The 17,235-nt window shown below is 44.0% G+C and overlaps 1 pseudogene across 1 annotated transcript in view; it reads left to right on the top strand.

The window, feature by feature from the left end:
• LOC144821333 (uncharacterized) overlaps positions 1 to 9,237 on the top strand; it is a 120,728-nt pseudogene extending 111,491 nt beyond the window's left edge. Inside the window, exon 3 of the transcript XR_013608337.1 lies at positions 3,994 to 9,237. The product of XR_013608337.1 is annotated as an uncharacterized LOC144821333 (transcript). The remainder of the gene's footprint in view (positions 1 to 3,993) is intronic.
• The last annotated feature ends 7,998 nt before the right edge of the window (positions 9,238 to 17,235 follow it).

Here is a 17,235-nt window from a genome sequence, read left to right as displayed (position 1 = left end):
AGTTATCCTGCTATTTAGTGTGCCACCGAGACAGTTGTTGAAAATCAGGCTGGCTATGATAGGCCCCGCAAGTTTTTCTGTCTGTGTACCACCAGCGCGGACTCAACACGGCACGTCCATGATAGGGTTCCTGTGTGAAGTGCAAACGACCTCGCCGGTATTATTGGTAAGTTTGGGCCTTTCCAAGAGGTTCTGTTCAGAGCAATTACACAATGGTACCTCGGGGTGACTAAGTTGATGGAATGTCATGTTCAGTATCTGAAGTTAATGTCTCCATTTGCAAGGTGTCTGGAAAGCCTCCCTTTTATAAAAAAAATTCTATTTGCATCTATTTCCTTTAGAGGTAAGGCTGGTTTGGGTAGGGTATGCTTGTCTTTGTCCTTCTGACTTGCCTTCCACTTTTTTGCGCTATTTTCATTAACTTTATTTTTTAACTTATTAGAACGAGGGGGCGAAATTCTATCCGCTGATTGAACCAGTAGCGTACATTTTTCTTCTACGATCTTTGTTTCTGGAAGAGATTTCTTTTTTTTGCGTAGCACTAAACAGTGAGTAGAATGGTTTGGCCTCTGCATCGATTTGCGTGGGACCATTCATGTTCTGTCTTCCCTTTCTAGCACTTTTTTTTGCCTTTTTGTTAATACTTGGGTGAATGTGTTTTTTGCTTTTGTAGTAAGGGATTGTAGGCCACTAGTTGTTAACTGGATCAGCGATATATCGTTTTGGGTTTCTTTTGTATTTACACAACCTGACACATTTGGTTGTCCTCCCTGTTGTTCATAGGTTTCCTTTTTTGGTGAGTTGTCTAATAACTGCAATTGCTCTTTGTGTGTTCCTCTGGAATTTGCCTTAAAATTAGTTTATGATCGGCCTTGTGCTTTATTTCTTTCAATATATCAATTAGTGTAGCTGGCAGAGTACTTAATTTATCTATTATTTGGTCGCATTTGCAGATACATTGTGGATCTGTGCTCTTAGGTGATTGGACCTTCTTCAGCTGTTTGGTAAGTATATCTATTTTGGTGTTAATACTAGAGACGTGTGTTTCCATAATGTTCATAGGGTCGATCTGAAGATCTAATTTATCAGATTGCATATATTCAGTGCTGATTTAGACGTTTGCAGAATGCTTAATAATGAGGAGTGTAAAAAGGATAGGTTGCCTGTCTCCGTTTGGTTGATATATTTTTCGGTTTACAGGTTTCGTATCCTCCAGTTTTGGAATTATTCTGCTGAAATTATGAAATACTTAAACTTTTTTCATGTTTGTATATCAAATTGATCCTGCCTTGAGTTGGGTACTGAACCATGTATTGAATACTTCTTTAGGTCTGTTAGGATTTGAGAAGAAGAGTGGCTTGATGTTTCTATAATTGAGGAAAGGTCCTGCTTTGTTTCAGTGCCAATTGATCTAGTTGCAGGAACTTCTTTTGTTTTGTATAATTGATTTGTAGTTTCTATTTGTGAGGTTACAGGAGTAATTGCCAAGTTTGACAGTTTTTTCTTTTTGTCTCCAGGGCTTTTACAAGTTCAGCATTGTCCATTATTAATGTGGAGTGCAACCATGAAGTTTGCAGACCGTCCTTCTTGGAAGCCTTTATATCACAGGGTGTTGAAGGGGAATCGTAGCATCGATTCTCCTCAACCTGTTTATCTCTGTTAGGAGTTGAGTGAAAGTGATCCAGTGTTTTGAACTTGGATGCTATTGCTATTTCATCATGTTGATGGTTTCTTTTTTTAAGTTCAGTAGTCAGGTCTAGACATGTTTGCTTAATGTCTTCCAAATCGTTCTTGTGATTATTCACTGAGTGTATAATTGCCTGTACAATGATTTTTTTCCTACTTTTTGTTTAGTGTGTTTTTAGCTGATTTTCCTCATCTATTGAATCTGTTATTATTTGTTCCATTTTTCCTACACTTTCCCTGTGTCTGGGCTCTGTAAATGGTGCCATTGCATAAGGTGCTGGTTGTTGTGCCTCTCGCGTTTCCAAAGCCATTGGTTTTTGTGGGGCAAGAGGTGTGAGCAAACCCTTTATACTTCCTGGTTCCGAAAAGATTGCTGCTGCCAGGTCTTTCAGAAAGAAAAATGTATTTATTTCTTGTTCCAACCTTTTCGCTTTTCCAAAATTGGTTTCCAGTGGAGGAAGTATTGGGCTGGGATGGTTTCAATCAATCAATCAATCACGGCATTTGTAAAGCGCGCTACTCACCCGGGAGGGTCTCAAGGCGCTGGGGGAAAAGGGGATGTTACTGCTCGAACAGCCAGGTCTTGAGCTGCTTTCTGAAGGAGAGATGGTTCTGGGTTCGCCGAAGGTGGGTGGGGAGGGAGTTCCAAGTCTTGGCTGCCAGGTAGGAGAAGGATCTTCCTCCGGCGGTGGTTCTGCGGATGCGTGGTACGGCGGCGAGGGCTTGGCTGGTTGATCGTAGCTGGTGGGTGGGCGTGTAGAAGGTCATGCGGTCGTTGAGGTACTTGGGGCCCAGGTCGTGGAGAGCATTGTGTGCGTGGGTGAGGAGTCTGAACGTGATTCTCTTGCTGATGGGGAGCCAGTGCAGGTCTCTCAGGTGTCCGGTGAGGTGGCTGTGTCGGGGGATGTCCAGGATGAGTCGTGCGGAGGCGTTCTGGATGCGCTGGAGTCTTCTTTGGAGTTTGGCTGTGGTTCCGGCGTAGAGGGTGTTCCCGTAATCCAGTCGGCTGGTGACGAGTGCCTGGGTAACGGTCTTCCTGGTTTCAGTGGGGATCCATCTGAAGTTCCTGCGGAGCATGCGTAGGGTGTTGAAGCACGAAGATGTGACGGCGTTGACTTCTTTGGTCATCGGCAGGGAGGAGTCCAGGATGAAGCCCAGGTTTCATGTGTGGCCCGTTGGTTTGGGAGCAGTGCCCAGGGCCGGGGGCCACCAGGAGTCGTCCCAGGCGGAGGGTGATGATCCCAAGATGAGGACTTCCGTCTTGTCTGAGTTCAGTTTAAGGCGGCTGTACCTCATCCTGTCGGTGACGTCTCGCATCCCTTCGTGTAGGTTGGCTCTGGCAGTGGTGGGGTCGTTGGTGAGGGAGAGGATCAGCTGGGTGTCGTCGGCGTAGGAGATGATGTTGAGGTCGTGTTGGCGTGCGATGGCTGCGAGGGTGCTCATGTAGACGTTGAAGAGGGTTGGACTGAGTGAAGATCCTTGTGGTACGCCGCAGGTGACTTCGGTGGCCTCGGATCTGAATGGGGGAGGCGGACTCTCTGGGTTCTTCCGGCGAGGAACGAGATGATCCACTCCAGTACTTTCTCTCGGATTCCGATGTTGCTGAGGCACTTCACTAGGGTGCGGTGGCAGACAGTGTTGAACACCGCAGAGAGGTCCAGGAGGATGAGGGCTGCTGCTTCCCCGTTGTTGATCAGGTTTCCTATTCCTTGGGATCTTGTTGATGTCCCCCTTGCTGTAGTTGACTTCTTTTGTGACTTTTTAGTTTGTGTGATTTTTGTAGTGGGGGCACCTGCCTAATCCGCCCTGATCTAATTTCGCTTATACCACTTTTCTGGTGAGACACCAATTAGAGGTTGCCGCCCAGGTTTCCTTTTTTTTAAATGCCTGCCGGTTTAATACAGCAAGATTCCTCACAGTCAGCAAAGGTCAAAGGGCAGATAGCACAATTGCTGGAGCCAGCCCGGCCCTCCACCCACTCCCAGTGTGCAGTGGAATAAATAGCATCTGATAATTCATTAAAAGTATTACAAATATATTGGCTGCGTGTGATAATAAGTGTTAGAATATATGTCTAACTTGTTATTCTTTCCTAAAGATTCACTTGTTTTGCTTTCACAACCTTGAGTTCCAGTGGTTCCAAGCTCCCTTTCTACACAGTGTCCCCGAGCTGTTTCACCACTATTAGAAATGCAACTCAAGCTGATTGCCTATCTTGCTTCTATATATGCTTTCTTTCTGCAAAGTACAAAGTCATAAATATTTGTTCTTTATGTTGATTTACAATATCAAATTCTATTTCTCCAGGTGACTGAAGCATGAACAGAAAAAAGAAGGTTTTAATTTAGTGAAACACAATAAAAAGGATTATTTCAAGGAAAGTTAAAACATTCTCGAGCTCTAGAGGAGAAACATATTATATGTGCCAGGAATGTTGATGAATTTGGAGCGGAAGAAACTGCTGAATGTGAAATTTGTCAAATATTGAAAGAAATTACGGTAAATGTTTACGAAGAGTCATTTACTGAGATTGAGGACTCTCTGAAGTATGAATGGAACTCAAGAGTAAATTGAAAGTCTGCATCTACGAATTGTAAAAATATTTTCACTTAAAAGAAACATTTCAAGATTGGTTGGACAAAGAACATTTGCTACATTGGATACCCACACAGTGCATTTGAGAATAATCAGTGTTGCAAATTCTGTCTGATGGTTTATGAGAAATGCCCTGGAGACCCAAACCCCTCCTAAAAAAACAGTATTTGTGCATGTGATTAAAAGAACGAGCTTTTGTCTACGTCTCAAGTAATTGTTAGAGAGAAGACATTGTTAAGAAAAAAAACAATTGTAAATGCTCTTTCTCATTACAGCAAAGACGCTGGATTATCATCTCCAGTATCGAAACATTATCCCCCATCAACTCTGTCTCTTGGGTTGATCAGAGTATTTTCAAATTGGCTCGGACTACCAAAGTTGATCATGTACCTGCCCTAGCCACTAGAGTGGCAAAGAATGTACCTGCACAAAGTTTAAAAGAGGCCAGTGCTATGTATTGCTAATTCATAAAACCACCCTGGCATGCCCTAATCACCTGTCATTACTTGTATGAACAAATCTACTTTAACGGCAAAAACTAAACCCCAAAGACCTTATCAGTTATTTTAAAACTTCTAAATCTAATCTGATAAACCGGAGTCACAAAATGAGTTAATTCAACTTGATAAAACTCACTCGGGCATAACAAGGAGAAAATGAACCCATCTCACTAAATTCAAGGGGCTCCTCAGTGAAAGTTTATAAAACAGGTTAGACAGGCTGCCTTTAAAAGTAGGAAAATAGTTTCCAGATAAAAGATATAATTAGTTTAATACAAATGTTAAGAAGAGCATCTGCCGTGTATTTTAGAAGTTAATGCTGAGTGTAGCATAAACAAGTACAAACTCTGGAATCAGATACAGTCTTAACATGGCCGGTGTCCAGGAGCAAACCCAACATGAAAATTCCCATAACTCGATTAGGAGTAATGGATTTGAGAACAGCTTTAGTTGTCAATACCACCCCACTAAACACGAGAGAACTGACACTGGACAAAAACCTTATCAGTGTCCTGAATGCCAGAAATTCTTTACTCAAAAATACTCTCTCATTCAACATGTGACAATCCACACTGGGGTAAAACCATATCAGTGCACTGAGTGCCAGAAAAGCTTCAGTACGAAAAGTAGTCTCACACGACATGAACGGATTCACAGTGGGTACAAACCTTATCAGTGCTCAGAGTGCCAAATAAGCTTCAGTCATAAGGTCAGTCTAATTTCTCATGAGAAAATCCACACTGGGCTAAATCCTTATCAGTGCTCTGAATGCCTGAAAAGCTTCAGCCACAGAAGTCATCTCACTCGACATAAGATAACACACACTGGCTACAAACCTCATTAGTGCTCAGAGTGCCAAAAACGTTTCCGTTGTAAAGAAAATCTCAATCGACATGAGAGAATCCACACTGGGCAAAAACCTTATCAGTGCTCTGAATGCCACATAAGCTTCAACCGGGAATCTAGTCTTGCTCAACATGAGAGAACACACACTGGTGAAAGACCTTATAAGTGCACCGAATGCCAGAAAAGCTACAGTCAGAAAGGTAATCTCACTGAACATAAGAAAACACACACTGGGTACAAACCTTATCAGTGCTCAAAGTGCCCAAAAAGTTTCAGTTGTAAGGCCAGTCTCCTTAAACATGAGCGAATCCACACTGGGCAAAAACCTTATCACTGCTCTGAATGCATGAAAAGCTTCCTTTGTAAAAGTTATCTAACTCGGCATGAGATAACACACACTGGGTACAAACCTTATCAGTGCTCAAAGTGCCCAAAACAGTTTAGCTGTAAGGCCAGTCTCATTAAACATGAGAGAGCTCACACTGGTGAAAGACCTTATCAGTGCACCGAATGCCAGAAAATGTTCAGTCAGAAAAGAAATCTCACTGAACATAAGAAAACACACACAGAGGACAAACCTTATCCGTGCTCAGAGTGCCAAAAAAGCTTTGTTTGTAAGGTCAATCTCATTCAACACCAGAGAATCCACACTGGGGAAAAACCTTATCAGTGCTCTGAATGCCAGAAAAGCTTCAACCGGGAATCAAGTCTTGCTCAACATGAGAGAACACACACTGGTGAAAGACCTTATCAGTGCACTGAATGCCAGAGAAGCTTCAGTCTGAAAAGTAATCTTACTCAACATAAGAAAACACACAATATTTACAAATGGTAGTGGTGGTCCTGCTGGTAGCACATCACTCTCTAAGTGCATTAGATATTAAGTCACAGTATTGGTGCCCCTCAAGTTTATAGATTTTCACCCCACTCCCTAAGGTGTTATCCACTGTTCTCAAAGAGCCCAGTGGCAATGTCAAAGACTATAGATAAACCTCGGCACTCAAGTCAGTTTAATTAGATTCCTAAAAAAAGATTTTATATTTGATGTATCTACAAACAGTGAGTTTCATAGAGAAATTCAAAATGTCATTGCTTGTTGTTCAATAGAGTAAATATATAAATCAAACGCATTTAGATCATATGTTTGGAAACAGATGACATATGTTTTAACGATGGAAAGCTTGATACAGTAATCCTTCCACATGTGTTGGACTGGCAGCCGACACGTGTTTCTGTTGGAACTGCAACACCCTCCCTAAATAATAATAGAGGTGGGGACGTCAAATAAAATCCTATAGGAACTAATCTTACATTAAATAAAAATCTAAATAAATGGAATTGAATGGCAAAAAATAGCTGAAAAGGAAGCATTTTATTATTTTGAGATTTTTTTTTAATTATTCACTCCTATAACTTTCATTTTTAGAAAAGTATAAATTATCTTTTTTGTACTCATTCCACCGTCAGTCACTAGTTAACCTAGTCGATGGTCTGAGAAACTCCTTACCGTAGATGTGACTGCGTGTCTTGCTGAATAGTATTATACACATTACAGTCCGGCATCAACTCAGCAAAGTTATGGTGTAATCATTAAACTAATAGGATTCGCTTGCTAGGTTACAAAAGGAGACCTATGCTTTGAAGCTTCTTTATTGTTATACGCTAGGTCTAGTTGACTATTACACCTTCCTGACTTAATCCAGTCTAGTTCAGACGGCAGAACCAGAGAAATGATTTGGTGCTCATTGAGGTTAATCAATGCCAAGTCTACACCAAGGGATATCAGAGAGTGTCTTATCTTTACTTCACAGCCTGTGAGTTCCTCTACATAGTCACCTAGTCATTCCAGTAACGTTTCAGCATAGGACAATCCATGAACTTATGCTTGTTGCCTGCTTCCGTCATATTGCATCTCTTCCAACATGGGACTACTTGGGAGTACTTAGCCAGTCTCTGGAGCATCCAATGGGCTCTGTGGAGAGTGAAGAGTAAGTTTTGCTTCAGCGGTGTAGACTTTACTGTTTTATCAAGAAGATTTCTAGATACTTCCAGAGGTCTTCCACAGCCAGCTGCCACAGGTCTTTCTCCCATATTCGGTGTGGGTCTATATTCTTCTTGTCCTTTGCAGCTATCATGTCCCAGTACCACAAAGATACTTCCTTTTTAATCCATTTATCCGCATTAAAGAGCGTTTTGTGTTCCCAGGGCTCTATTTTTGTTAGTCTCTGAGCTGACCACCGTGAAAAAAGCTGCAGATATTTCAACTTTGAGATTTCCCTTACCGTTAACAAATGGAGGTCCTACCCTGCAATAAAGATGTGTCTCGACTTCAGATCCCTCCGGGTACTAGAGTTTACCTTTTGTAGTTGGAGACTGAGTTCATCCCTTAACCACAAAGGAGTCCCAGGAAAGTCCTAAATGGGAGCGGAGTCTGTATAGCAGTGGATCCCCGGAGCCTTCATTCAGTGTACCCTATCCTTGAGTGCTGCCAAAGGGACTTTACTGCCTTACTTACTTAGAAAATTTAGGCTCTCCAAATTATATAAAAAGATTCTCAGCACTCAGGGATGTCAACATAGCAGAATATATATGGTTCAGCTGCAACTGATTGAGCGTCCTAGCTAAAGATCAAAACTTTTTAAACTGAAAAACAAAGCAGGGGATCTGGAAATCTAGTAAGGCTTAATGTGGGCCTGAAAATGGAGGTGCTAAGAGCTCTGGGAGCCTCTGTTAAGTTTAAATTCCTCGCCAAGTTGAAGGCTATATGGAATAATGAGATGCACAGTCTTAGGGAGGGGAGAGGATGCAGATGAATTAATCTGAAAAATTAAGTGAACAACAGCCTTTAAGAGTTTGTGGGCCAGGAAGAGGTGAAGATCTGGTGGGAGAATGGTCTAGAGAAGGGTAATGTGGGTAGGTCTCCAGTAGTAGATAGTGGAATGTCTGAGACAAGCCGGATGAATCCCTGGAGCTCCCTGCGACCGACATCAACCTGCAGCCATGTTCCCATTCCCTTCTGCTCCTCGTAAAGTATAATTACATTTATTATCATTATCGCTCTACAACTCATTTAATAGTTATTAATACATAATGCAAATGTTACTTTATGTGTGAAACTTTTAATTTAAGCTGAAGAAAAGATACACATAATATATTGTACTTGGGTGGAGCTCTCTCTGTAAAAACATAGGACAAATTAAAAAAGTTTATTAAACTTGAAAAAAATGAAATATTTTTATGTTTAATATCAATGTAAATTAATTTTATGTACTTCAAATGTAGAGCGAAATGAAAAATGCTACAATATTTGTAATTTGTATTTTAATTAAATATTTAATTAATTTTAAATGCGTTAAATAAAAATGTCTTTAAAGATTTGTTGTAAAACATCACATGGAAAATGAAATTGTGTTTTATTTGTTATGTACTCAGAATATCTAAATTGCCTTACACATATCTGTTTAGAGGACACTGCCTTACAAAGAGTTATGTATATAATTATTTCTAATTATTTTCTTAATAGTTATAATATTTTTTAAATTAAAAGTTTAACATTTTTATCATGAAGAAATTATTTTTGTTATTTTGTAAAACAAAATTGAATTTATATGCAGGCTAAATAAATCATTTTAATTCATCTTAATTTCCCATTGGGTTCTATTTTTAAGTCTCTGTCTCCAGTATTTTCCAAGGGAGAGTTTTGTATTACCGTTGACTGGCTATGTGTGGGGCTGCACTTTCTATTGCTCAACTTTAGGTGTAGTAAGTTACATTTGGTAAATTTTGCCCCACCTCAGTTTAATGGCGTAGAGATGTGCAGTTCTACATGTTTTAGTGTGTTTACGATCGTAATGTTGGCTAGCTAAAAGGAGCACAGTAAGTCTCGGAGAGCATCCTTGCATGTGCGGAGTACTCATAAGTGTAAAATACCTTTGTGAATAGCCCTCGAGGTGTCCATCTCGACGAGTGTTTAATTTTTGTAGTAAAGCTAAAGTGGATGCGGTTACTTGGGCTGTTAGAGTGAAAGGGAGGATCCTGCGCGAACACCAGAGCACTCGTCCAATGTGTTTGACGGAGGAGCGGCAACAAATATCTTGAAGCCATTTTCCTGGACTTGCTACATCACTCAGCCTCCTGAGGGCCTCTTGTAACAGTGATTCGATACTGCAGTAGTAGGATCAGTTATTTCTCCTTGTTGTTAACCGTGTTAACATGACTTGTTTTTATATTTTCCCTACTCGTCCGTTCACCTGATTTTGTTATGTTTACCGCCCCATAGGCACTGAAATAGACTTTGCTGCTGAATGGTCCTGAGATCTTATTATTCATGTACATTTTTATACGATGAACAGTTGTTTTTCCTCACTGTACGGCTACAGTGTAGGCACCAAGAGCCCAAAACCTGAGATCCCTCCACCTTGATTTGCCTTTATTGGTATTCCACCTTTCCACTTGGATAATTGAGATATGAGTCGAATTGCTGATCATCCTTTGAACCTGCTGTGGTATAGCTTGGCTGTCACAAGTGTCATGTTTGTACTGTTCGTATGAGCTCCCATACGCTACTTTTTCTCACACCACGTTCTTCAACCTTGAATCATCTCCATAATCTGGAAACCATGAGCGCTTTGCATCTGTTTTAATTGCCTGATGTTTGACGCATTTTGATGGCCAAGATTTAGGTTTGACTTGATGAATCAACTCTTCTTTGTGACTATTTTGCACTTAATGCCAGTTCAGTGCATCTCGTCACCTTCTCTGACTGGTTCTGCCCAAAACCTTGCATCAAATTCCAGTCCCCCTCGAGCACAGCTTGTACCTTTTTTTTTTACGTTGCTTCAACATTATTTCAGTGGATCTTTTTTATTTTATTTATTACTTTTCCTTTTTTGTGCTTTTGAATACATGACTGAGCGTGTTTTTTTTTTGTTTTTTTTAGATCAGTTTTTGCTAATCATTAATCCTTGTTTTTGATTTTGCTTCTTGTAATTATCAAATATTCTTGTTGGTATAAACTTGGTTTGACTCAGGAAACCCCATGTCTCTTTATAAGACACTGTATTGAAATGTGTGACTTCCACTGTTTTGCATTACCTTCGAGCATGGCCTTACTGCTCAAGACACTTTACTATAGGAAAGCCAAGAACACTTTAGTGCAAGACACATTTACCTTTGTTGACCGCACTACGGGAACAAAGCAGGCTGATTCCAGGAAGCAAACTTCCCAGCTGAAAAGGTTACCATTGTGGTTTTTGATTGGGCTCGTGCTCCCGTATGTAAATGAGCCTCTGTGACCAGAAAACCCAGGCTTTTATCTTATTTAATATTGATGATGATGTAAGAACTGCAACAGAATCACAAACAAGGGCTATATTGAGAAATAATTGTCATCCAAGTCACACAATTGTGGTTATGTAATTATTTATTCGTTTTTTAAATTTGAGTTAATTTGCAGCAGTTCTGCAGGTTACTTATTACTAAGTATATCACTAATGAATGTTTATTCATTAGTATTATACATTTACCAAGTGTTTTATTATTGCTTGCATATAAATATATATCTCTATATACATTTGCATTTGGCATCTGGGAAAGCCTTTCTGTTAGGGAGCATTGCATGAATAAACCCCAAGGCTTTTTTAAAAAATATATTTCTTTATTAGGTTTTCGCCAAATCGGCAGTTCACATCCAAAACAACATGTATACATTTCGTCCAACTCAGCCGAGGTGAGGAACATCACAGTAAGAATACATGTCAAAAATAATGTATGAGTTTGCAACCGTGGAGAGTCCACTATCTTCAACATTATCTTTGGTTTGTCTTTTTATATGCATAATCAAACCCAACTGTATTAAACTCCCCTGCCTCCCATCCCAACAACCCCCCTCAGTGCCCTCCCCCCCTCTGCCGGGTCTATGTAACTCAAGGTCCATGTATCGAAGTAATCACGTGGGGCCACCCTGTGTCTCCATCACCTGTCCTGGGCCCCCTCCCTCAACGGAGGACATCTCAACTGTTCTACTATGGTGACTTGGGATGCCTGTCCTGCTATCTCCTGCGTCATCGCTCCTCATGCCATTAACACCTCGGGCAGTGTGGCATACCTCCTGGTGCTCCGTATATGCCCTTCTTCTGCTAGGGCCCACTCCCGTAGATCCTTCCTCCATTTGGCCAGTAGCGGACCTTGCTGAGTTAACCAGTGTATCGCAATACGCCTCTTGGCTATAACTAGAACCACGACCAGGAATCAAGCCCAGTAGACAAGCACGTGGATCCAATGCTATAGTCCATCCCGTTATCCGGGTCAAATCCCCGAGAACCACCCCCAATACATCTGGCTAGTTGGGCACATCCATACCATATGCAGAAAATCTGCCGGATCATAGCTACATCTGGGGCATTGAGGGTCTCTGAAGTCATCAATGGCGTGCAACCTCCTGGGTGAGAGGTACGTCATATGTATTATGCTGTACTGGATTTGCTTAAAGCGGCTGCTCACCAACACCTTCCGCACACTCCCATGTATCTTTTCCCAATCTCGCGTTGTGACCTCTTGTGGACACACCTGCTGCCATTTTTCTTCTATTTTTAGGGGACTATTCGTTTTATCATCCCTCAATGCCCTATAGAGGTGAGTAACACACTTTTGCCCTCCCGCCATAACAATCATAGTAACCAGGGGTTTGGGTGTGCCCCAGGGCTTCCAGAAATGTGGGCCATAGTTGCTGTGCCGTTGCCTCTATTTTTGCATATTGCAAAAACTGCCCTGCTCCCAACTCAAAGGTGGTCACTGCCTCCTGATAAGTGATAAATTTACCGTCCGGGTAGAGGTCAAACATCAGGCAGCCGCCCCTTCCAGGCCTCTAATCACATCACCTGGTCACTGTGAGCAAAGGGCGGCATCTGAATTATTCTACAGACCAATCGATTCCAAATTGCAGCCCCCAGCCGTACCAAAAAAGGGCGTGCACCGTGAACCCCCCGGCCCGCCATTACAACACCAAGAGCTGTCGGTCCAAGTACGTACGTGCCAGCAGGGACCTCTCCAAGGAGGGATCCACGTCCAATCAGGCTATGGCATGTTGCAATTGTGATGCAAAATAATAAAGTTCCAAGTCTGGGATCTCCAAACCCCCTTTACCCCAACTACGTTTCATGACTTCTAAACTAACCATGCATTCCTTTCCGTTCCATAATAGTTGGACCAGCAGTGCATCAAATTCCCTGAATACCCGGTGTGGAATTTCAAAGAAGGAGCCTTTTATGGTATGGAGACATCGGGGCAGGACTACCATCTTTATTAGTGCAATCTTTCCCAACAGGGAGAGGTTAAGTGTGTTCCAAAAGGTAATACTACCCTGCAGCCCCCGGATTATCCTCCCCATGTTGTGCTGATAAAACACTGCCTCGGTCCTACCAACCCATATCCCTTGGTATCGGACCGTGTCCTCTGCCCATGGAAGCTCCAGCACTGGGCGTTGGCCCCCCAGTCGCTTTCCATTCCAATCGCCTAGAGATGTGACTTTGTTCTGTTAATGTAAAGCCCGGAGGCATCAGCGAATTGGGCCAGCGCTGTTATCAATGTCCGCAATGACTGGGACGGTTGATTCACGTATGCCCTGTTGTAGGAAGGTGGCTACCTGACTATGGTTACCCCAGATTATTTGCCTGTGTTTAGCCTGTTTTAGTTGGCCTGATTCCCTGCTGATCAGGGCCCCAAGCTATCTGCTCTCTCTGTAAAATGGACTCCATGTACCCTAGGTGCATAACTAAATTGGCTTGGGTCACCTTATCAGCCCCTGTATAGTGCACTATAGGTGCCCAGGGCATAGGTGCCACCCAAGGCCTACCAGGGGCTGCAGCATATCTTTTGCCACCCCTGGCTGGCTATCCAAAATTGACACAACTGGCTGATCACTCAGCTGGGGCAAGATGGTGTAATCACCCCTTGCTTAGATATAGTATGCCTATATCTAAACCTATATCTGGACACATATAAACCTGTGGGTCACTCCTATGTAAGGCCTTATCAATCCTGGAGGCAGAGTGCGTGGTTTAATGTGAGATGGAGCTCTGGCATGAGCTGAGCCTGTCTGCAGCTGTCGGGAACAACTCCCTAAGCTGATCCGGGATAATACCATACCATATACTATTAAGTGCCTTATAATCCTCGCGGTTATATAGCAACTTTGGTTTGGCTTTATCAAAACATGTCGTGTAAGGTGTCATACGAATTGGAATACTACCCCCTCGCCAGTTCTGGCGACGGGGGTAGCATTCCACTCTTCTAGAGGGAGAAGACATGTTACTTTACTGAAACGCGGTTGATTTTAAAAGAGCCTCAGATCCACAAAATGGATGCCTCTGCCACAGACACGGGTCTGGCCTCCTGCTGCTGACCGAAACTCAGCAAATGGTGGCTTGGGCAAAGGGTTTCCTGTCGCAGGGCGGTGTTACACCACCCCAGACAGGAGATAGTGGATTGTAGCAGGGAGGTTTCAAAGAAACCAGACACTGCCTGGGGAGTACAAGGCTGCCCCTTGCATAATCCGGCCAAACCGGTTCTGGGGCACACCAGCTCCAGTCCCAGCGCGGCCTGGATCAAAGGAAAGGGGTGTATCCACCCCCTTCCTGGGTCCCACCCATAGGAGGGGACCTAGCAGGTAATCCAGCCCACCAGATTCGAATAAGAGTGGGAGCAGTGCCAATGCAACTCAGATTATCCTGAAGAAACATAAGAAACAAAACTCTGGACCCTTCGACATCCTACTCAATGTAGAAGACTGAAGAATCTCCCTTGTGGTCAAGGAGTGACCACCCTGTGCAAACAGGTACCATCCAGCACCTCGACCCTTGCTTTGTTGCAGTTCCCGCCGGAACTCGAGCGACGGAGATCGACGAGATCAAGCTTGCCTGCCTTCCTCCAGCCCGATTCACAGTCCCTGCAGAGCTGAGACCCGTGGAGGCGACCGGAAGCGTGGGGAACGCCATCTTGAAAAGGCTACGAGACGCTGACCGTGCAGCCCACAAGTGACCCTCGAAGCTGTACACCAGGGTTTGAGAAGCCCCCACCCTGAGCTGCTCTTGCACCGAAGCTACCCCATCCACACTCGACGAGTGCTGCGTGGGGCCCCTCTGCTTGTGTTGGCTCGACGCGTTGGCCCGGTCACTTGCCAGCTGGCTTGTGGCCCCTGTGTCGACGAAAACCTTGAACCGACTTGCTTTTCTGGTTGCTCCAGATTTGCACCAGCTCCTGTGAAAAGGAGCCCCCGCTCTGACCCTCCTGGTCTGAGTGAGAAGCAATCTCCGCGTGGATTGCTTTTGCCAAGTGCTGTTTGCTCCAATCTCGAAGCCGACGGCGCTGACGGCGAGAGCCTGCGTGGGACAGATCATGACCTGCTCCTGGATGTCGCAGATGCCCCAGAGCCCACGTGACAGCGGAGAGAAGCTCCTCGACAACCATCTGATTGCGCCCAACATTGCCTGGTTCCGTCCTGGTTCCGTCCTGGTTCCACCCTGGTCACTGCTGAGTGGCCCAGACTCTGTCCCCTCTGCTTTCAGATACTTTTCGACTTCGATCCACCCTTGGATCACACCGGACACTTCTGCTTCCCATCGCCTGCAGCATCTTCCGCTCCAAGCACCAAGAGCCTGCGTGTCAAAACCCGACGCCACTTCGACCCTGTGCACCCACTTCCTGTGGGTGAGGTAACATTGCAACGCCGGTGTTCCCACACTGGTACACACCTCTAGGGTCTGTGTCTTCAGTTTTGTTCCTCTAGGTTCAGCGGAAGTATCTTTAAACTCACTTTGTGTAACTTTTACGCACCATTGACATTGCATTGGTGCAAGCCGCACTTTACGTGCTGCACCCGAATCCCGCGGGCTTCTCCCGACTTCAGCATTGCTAGTCCTGACTGCTCCCAGCGATTCGCTAGGCCCTAGGCCTAACCACTGTTCGATTGGTATCTCTTATACCACTTTTTTAATATATGGTTTGAGTGGCCACCCGCCCTCATCCATAATTGTGCAACTTTGTATGTTATACTGTGCTTTTGATTTAACGCTTGTGCCCCTTGGCTCATAAAGAGTACTGGGGATTAATTTAGAAGTAACACATATATTTTTATAATATATACTTGTGTGGTGTCCTTTCATTTGGTATTACAGGATTGTATGTGGTAAAACAGCTCGCTTAACACGACCTCTTAAGTTAAGCCTTTAAGGCTGCTTAGTCCATGCTACCCCTAGGATAGCTTGTCTAACAAGGTTGACTTACAACCAGACACCATAAGGGATTGTTTGGACTGATACAACGTGGTTCCAGAATTGGAAACATCATATATCAGGCCAACTTCTCACACCTGTCCTACAAGTATCTTGCACAGATAACAAGCAAACGGCTCCATTGCCAGGGCAAATAGCAAGGGGGATAGCGGGCAACCCTGCCATGTCCCTTGCTATAGGAAATGTGTCTGACACGTAACGTCCCGTACGGATCCTCGCCATCGGACGAGCATATAGTATTTTAATCCAGTTTACGAACCCCTCCCCTAAAACCATTTTAAGCCGTACCTGCCATAGTCAATCCCATCTGATCATATCGAACGCCTGTTCGATATCGAAGAAAAACCAAGGTGCTCTATTGGGCCCGTCCCTCCAAAGATTGCATAATGTCCGCCAGGCGGCGGATATTCCGCAACATATCTCTGCCCGGTATAAACCTGGACTGGTCGTCATGGACCAGCTGCCGCAGATAGGGGAGGAGCCTAGATGCCAACACCTGGCTGATAATTTTAAGATCAACATTCAGCATATAAACCTGTGGGTCACTCCTATGTAAGGCCTTATCAATCCTGGAGGCAGAGTGCGTGGACACCATAAGGGATTGTTTGGACTGATACAACGTGGTTCCAGAATTGGAAACATCATATATCAGGCCAACTTCTCACACCTGTCCTACAAGTATCTTGCACAGATGACAAGCAAACGGCTCCATTGCCAGGGCAAATAGCAAGGGGGATAGCGGGCAACCCTGCCATGTCCCTTGCTATAGGAAATGTGTCTGACACGTAACGTCCCGTACGGATCCTCGCCATCGGACGAGCATATAGTATTTTAATCCAGTTTACGAACCCCTCCCCTAAAACCATTTTAAGCCGTACCTGCCATAGTCAATCCCATCTGATCATATCGAACGCCTGTTCGATATCGAAGAAAAACCAAGGTGCTCTATTGGGCCCGTCCCTCCAAAGATTGCATAATGTCCGCCAGGCGGCGGATATTCCGCAACATATCTCTGCCCGGTAAAACCTGGACTGGTCGTCATGGACCAGCTGCCGCAGATAGGGGAGGAGCCTAGATGCCAACACCTGGCTGATAATTTTAAGATCAACATTCAGCATATAAACCTGTGGGTCACTCCTATGTAAGGCCTATATGAGCCGGGGAGGAGGGGTTCCTTCCCAGGTTTGGGGATTATCAAGATCAGTGCTTCCCGCCTGATGTCCGGGAGCATTCTGCGTTCCTCGGCCTCCACTTTGATCTCTAGTAGTTTGGGGCTCAGCACTCCGCCGTACTCTTTATAGAGTTCGGCTGCTATACCA

This window comes from Lissotriton helveticus, chromosome 1_1 (genome assembly GCF_964261635.1).
Source record: "Lissotriton helveticus chromosome 1_1, aLisHel1.1, whole genome shotgun sequence".
Lineage (NCBI taxonomy): Eukaryota > Metazoa > Chordata > Amphibia > Caudata > Salamandridae > Lissotriton > Lissotriton helveticus.
The sequence above is the reverse complement of the archived record's forward strand: the minus strand, read 5'-3'. Positions and strand labels throughout refer to the sequence as shown.